This window comes from Oreochromis aureus, linkage group 3 (genome assembly GCF_013358895.1).
Source record: "Oreochromis aureus strain Israel breed Guangdong linkage group 3, ZZ_aureus, whole genome shotgun sequence".
Taxonomy (NCBI): Eukaryota; Metazoa; Chordata; class Actinopteri; order Cichliformes; family Cichlidae; genus Oreochromis; species Oreochromis aureus.
In genome coordinates this window covers 35,940,586-35,947,108 of record NC_052944.1, presented here as the reverse complement: position 1 = coordinate 35,947,108, position 6,523 = coordinate 35,940,586, and positions in this window count along the sequence as shown.

The window sequence follows — 6,523 nt, the reverse complement described above, 5'->3', positions numbered from 1 at the left end:
AGGAGGAAGCGCTCTGCGTAGCAGGTAAGCGGGAACATCAGCCAGGGGTGGTGGATACCCTGTTGTTTGTCCTTGCTGATTAGTGGGAAAATATTGAAGATCCAAAAGTTTTTGGCCTTCATATACCAGTCGCGAGTTGATTTGGGTGGCACAAATTTTAAAAAACAAAACAAACAAAAACAAAATTGACAGAGACAGATGGCAAGCCACACACTCCATCTTTGTCTCCACAAGCAAATGGGAACTATATATATATATATATGTATATATATATATAAATATACATATAAATATATATATATAAATATATATATGTGTGTGTGTGTGTGCGCGTGATGTGTGTATTGTGTTGTTATTTACGTTGCTGTGAACCAAATTCCTTGTATGCTTGTATTACCTCCTCAACATGTCTTAAAGTTCCCCAGATGCCTGGTAATGAACGAATCTTTTGATTCAGGTGTGTTGACCCAGGGTGAGATCTAAAACCTGCAGGACACCAGCCCTCGAGGCCTGGAGTTCGACACCCCTGACTTACCTGGATGATTGAGCATGCATCAAGACCATCGTTAACTACAATTCGGTTGTCATAGATTTCTAATACACAAACCCTTCACCCAGTGTTGTCATTATTTGCAGGTCTACCTGTCATAGTATTTCACATATTTTTAAATATCTTATTAATTACAAATGTCTCGTTAGTTTATGGTTACACAATTAAAAGTTATTTGGTTAGAGTTGGACATTAAACTCTACTTGATTAAATTTACAAAAATAATGTTTGTCATAGTGACACCTACCTCACTTTTCTACAACAAAAAATACAATAAAATAAAGACAAATAAAACAAAATACATGTCCTATTGAAATGCATTACTTCGTAGTTAATAACAAACACAAAAAAACCTGACTATTTCACTAACTTGCGTGAGACCATACTGGAAAAACATACGGATGTGTGATCACATGTAACTTCTGTTTTGGCATCACTTCAGTGGCTTCCAGTGCAGTTAAAAATAGAAACTTGAAGAACTTAAAAAAACTCCTTTTGTTGACTTAACAAATATGACTTACCATATTTGTCAGCATGTCAATGACATGCTGACAAATATGTGAAGGGTATCAAATAATTGAGTGCTCACAGTTGTTCTCACAACTAATGAATAAATAACCTAAAGGAGATTGCATTGAAATGTTGATTATACCTTTATGTGAAGAGATACTCAACTATTTAATTAGACATTAAAGCACAACTAGAGGATAAAACACTTTCATTTCCATTTCGCAATATAAAACCTGGAAAGACATGCTCAGTAATTATCTGCTGACACACACAGTCCCTGTAGGGACTGCGTTCGTTTGTAGCTTCACTTTGGCTCCACCTAAAGGCAAATTAAAACATAGTTTAAAAGGGAAACCCCACCATTAAATAATGAACTTGTTGTTTCTTCTTTTCATGTAAAAGATAAACTCATCTAGTCATGTGTTTATTTAAATATTTATTTTGAATACATCGAAAATAAAACCTATGAAAATACTTCTCGTGGGCAGTAAGGGTGGGTTCTGGCCACAGTAGGAGTGGTGTAGCGTCATGTAATGAGTAGCTCTGAAACAGGTTTACATGCTCCTGGATTAATGCATAGCTTACCACAAATATATTGATGAGTCAGAGTCAGACATTTGATCCAGAGACAAATTCAAGGGCTGAAAATGAAACAAACACTAAGTGCAAAAGTCTGCAGCTGTTCAACTGGAGACTTGACGCAGTTCTGAAATGAACAACCTAAGACCAGATGTAAACATGTTTACAGCCTGGTATCAAATGTGCCATTAGGTGGAGCCAAAGTGAAGCTACAAACGCAGTCCCTACAGGGGTGTGTATGTGTTTGTGAACAGGAAATTACTGAGCATGTTTCGTCTTTCTAGGTTTTATATTACAAAATGAAAATGAAACTGTTTTATCTTCAAGTTGTGTTTCAAAGTCAAATTAAAAGTTGAATATGTTTCAAACATTTTAATGTGATCTCCTTTAGGTAATTAATTAGAAGCATATATTAAATTGTTTTGTGTCTGTTGTTTTAATTATTATTGAATCCAATTACACTTAACAAAAATATAAACGCAACACTTTCGTTTTTGCTCCCATTTTCCATGAACTCAAAGATCTGAAACATTTTCTACATACACAAATGGCTCATTACTCTCAAATATTGTTCACAAATCTCTCTAAATCTGTGTTAGTGAGCATTTCTCCTTTGCCGAGATAATCCGTCACACCTCACAGGTGTGGCATATCAAGGTGCTGATTAGACAGCATGAATATTGCACAGGTGTGCCTTAGACTGCCCACAATAAAAGGCCACTCTGAAATGTGCAGTTTGGTCACACAGCACAATGCCACAGATGTTGCAACTTTTGAAGGAGTGTACAATTGGCATGCTGACTGCAGGAATGTCTACCAGAGCTGTTGCCCATTGCTGTTACCATAAGCAGTCTCCAAAGGTGTTTCATAGAATTTGGTAGTACATCCAACCGGCCTCAAAACCACAGACCACGTGTAACCACACCAACCCAGGACCCTCACAACCAGCATGGTCACCTCCAGGATCATCTGAGACCAGACACCCGGACAACTGCAGCAGCAATCGATTTGCATAACCAAAGAATTTCTGCAAAAACTGTCAGGAAACTGTGCCAGAGAGGCTCATCTGCATGCTTGTTGTCCTCATCGAGGTCTGGACCTGACTGCAGTTTGTTGTCGTAACTGACTTGAGTAGGCAAATGCTCACATTCAGTGGCATCTGGCACGTTGGAGAGGCGTTCTGTTCACTGATGAGTTCTGGTTTTCACTGTTCAGAGCAGATGGCCGACAGCGTGTGTGGTGTCATGTGGGTAAGTGGTTTGCTGATGTCAGTGCTGAGTATTGAGTGGCCAATTGGGGGGGGGGGTTCTGGTATGGGCAGGCGTATGTTATAGAAAACAAACACAGGTTTCTGGCACTTTGAATGCACAGAGATACCGTGACAAGATCCTGAGGCCCGTTGTTGTGCCATTCACCCGCAATCAGCTTTGAATGTAAGAATTTTGTAAATGAAATAATAAGGCTTGTTATTGTTAGACAAAAGCAGTCTGTGCACAAGTTTAAACATAACATTCTATCTGGGTTCAGGTCGCGGAGGCAGCAGTCTGACCAGAGAAACCCAGACTTCCCTCACCCCACCACCTCCTCAAGCTCATTTGCAGGGAAACGGAGACATTCCCAAGCCACCCAAGAGATGTTAATCTTGTCAGCAAGCTCTGGGGCTTCCTCCTGGCAGGGGATGCCAGGAATACCTCACATTGGCGCTTCCAGGAGTTCTAGTAGTCAGATGCCTGAACCACCTCAACTGGCTCCTTCAGTTGTGGAGGAACAGCACCTGTACTCTGAGCCCCTGTTCTCACTGTATCTCAAAGAGAGAGACTCATAGCCTTGGCCAAAGACTCATAGCCTTGGCTAGCCTAGCCTACATTGAAGAGGTACACCAGAGAGATAGAAGGCAGGAGAATAAACCAGTTGTTCTCCACAGCACCAGCCAAGGTGTACTCTCAGTCGCAGGGGATCAATATGAGAACGGCACCACCAAGGCTGGAGACGGAGCAATACTGGAAGTGTTTATTGTTTATTTATAAGGAACCTCATTAGCTTCCACAACAGTGGTTGCTAGTCTTCCTGGGGCCCAAACCATCAAATAAAATATCACACAATAAAGTGGATGCAAAATATCCACATAATTTGGCTCTTACATCCACAGTGAGGTTTTAAAATTGTGAAACTATGAGCATATAAATATAAATAACACTGAGACAAAATACACAAATTTCCATTACAAATGGCATTGATCTCTTACAATAATTACAATAATTAAAAGCTGTGTAAATAGGCTTTTAAGGGATTTTTGAAATTATGAATAGTAGCCAATTCTGTAATTGCATAAGGCAACTTATTCCACTTAAAAGATGCTCTAAATATAACAGTTTTTCAAAGAGAGAGAGCGAGAGAGATATATACATACATGTATGTATGTATGTATGTATGTATATATATATATATATATATATATATATATATATATATATATATATATATATATATATATATATATATATACATACATATATATATATTACACACTTCTATGCGAGGAAAATCTGATTAGATGACATCCTGTCTCTGTTTGAGCCTCAAATGCTAATCCCACTAGAATCAAAATAAATGAAAGAAACACGCACTATAAACCATCTCCACTTCTTTCGCCTTGTGTTTTTTTTAAAAACTTGACCTCACATGAAAGCAGCACTTACCACCAAACCAAATATTCCAGCTCAGAGTTTCTTAGAATAAAACAAGGCCGAGAGGAATCTGACCAAAACGAAGTCCTCGTGGTCTGGATGAAAGGTGGGATGTCTGGGCATGCCCACATCTGTTGTCTCCGTCTTCTTTGATTCTCTATCACTTCTCCTTCGTTTGTTCTTTCTATTGAAACACAAAGATAGACACTCATACACACACGTGTAGTTAAATGCATTGCAATTTGGTGGCATTCCACAGCTGTGATTATCTATAGTCCAATCATTTCTGTCTGCAGGGAGAGTGTGGGAAAACTTCAGGCTACAGGGAGCAGACTGGAGACGGGAGCATGGCTGCGAGATCAGGCAAGAGCGCATTTGTACAAAATAATTGTTTCTTTTTAAGTTAAAATACAGAAACTCTGCAGAATACAGTTTGAAGTTGGGAAAGCACGTCATTTCATGTCAACAGACACTGCGGTTTGTGACTTTTATACTATTTGTGATATTTTGGGTGAATTAATGACCAGATATGAACAAATAATATAACGTCTTGATGCATTCTCAATCATCCAGGAAAGTAAATCTCCAAAAGTTGAATCTGTTCATCTGGACGTAGCGTTTTGTGGGAGAAACGTTTCGTCACTCATCCAAGTGACTTCTTCAGTCTCAGCTGACTGCAGGTTTCCCCAAACCTTATAAACAGTACATTTGCATAATGACTGAAACCAGCCCACTGAAGGAACAATGGGCTGGGAGGTCAGTTCCTTAATCATAATTATGCAAATTCCCATGACCACTGATCAGCAATCACTGACCAAAACCCACTGATCAAAGAACACTGATCAATGGCCATGAGTACCATTCACAGAGAGTTGGGGAATGGCTGAAATCACAGCATTGTAAGATGGCGAAAGATGTACCCAGTTATCCCAGCTGGACCTTTGTCAAAGCTGGAAAGGCACCTAAAGAAAGCTCCAGCCGATCCAGGAGAGAAGGACAACCGCTGCCCAGGCGAAAACCTGTAGTGATCCCATATGTGTCAGGAGTATCGGAACAGTTGAGACGCATTTTTTCTAAACACCGGGTCTCTGTGGCTTTCAAACCGCAAAACACGCTGTGCCAAAAACTGGTCCACCCCAAGGATTGGGTCCCCCGACACAAACAGAGTAACATAGTGTACGCTGTTAAGTGCCAGGAGGATTGCCAGGATTTATACATCGGGGAAACCAAACAACCTCTGGCGAAGCAGATGGCACAACACAGAAGAGTTACCTCGTCAGGCCAGGACTCTGCAGTCTATTTACACCTACAGGCCAGTGGACACTTTCAAGGATGAGGATGTACACATCCTGGACAGGGAGGAACGCTGGTTTGAGCGCAGAGTCAAGGAGGCCATTTACGTGAAAAGTGAAAGACCATCTCTGAATCGAGGAGGGGGCCTAAGGGTACATCTGTCACCATCTTACAATGCTGTGATTTCAGCCATTCCCCAACTCTCTGTGAATGGTACTCATGGCCATTGATCAGTGTTCTTTGATCAGTGGGTTTTGGTCAGTGATTGCTGATCAATGGTCATGAGAATTTGCATAATTATGATTAAGGAACTGACCTCCCAGCCCATTGTTCCTTCAGTGGGCTGGTTTCAGTCATTATGCAAATGTACTGTTTATAAGATTGGGGAAACCTGCAGTCAGCTGAGACTGAAGAAGTCACTTGGATGAGTGACGAAACGTTTCTCCCACAAAACGCTACGTCCAGATGAACAGATTCAACTTTTGGAGAAATAATATAACTGCATAATACATTTTATGTGTTGGAGCTACCAGTTTTGATAGCATGTACACTGAAAACCCTGAAAGAATACTGTACAGTGTACTATTTTAAAATTAAATACATTTTTTTCTTTTTTAAAAATATTTTTTGACCACAGATTCAATTTTTGCAATTGACCATACACAGAAATTCTCAAACGTCTGCAGGAAAAAAGATAATGTACTGCCAAAAAATTACAAGAACATTTTCTGTCAATTTTTTATACAACCTTTGTTTTTTTTTCTTTTTTGCTGTGTAGTTATTTTCACCATGTGTGATACCTTATGTAAGAAACTTTGGGGATTATTTGAGAGCACAATTATTGTCTGGGTATGGTGTCAATGAGGAATAAAAGTATCTAAATGCAGTTAATTAGTATAGTTTT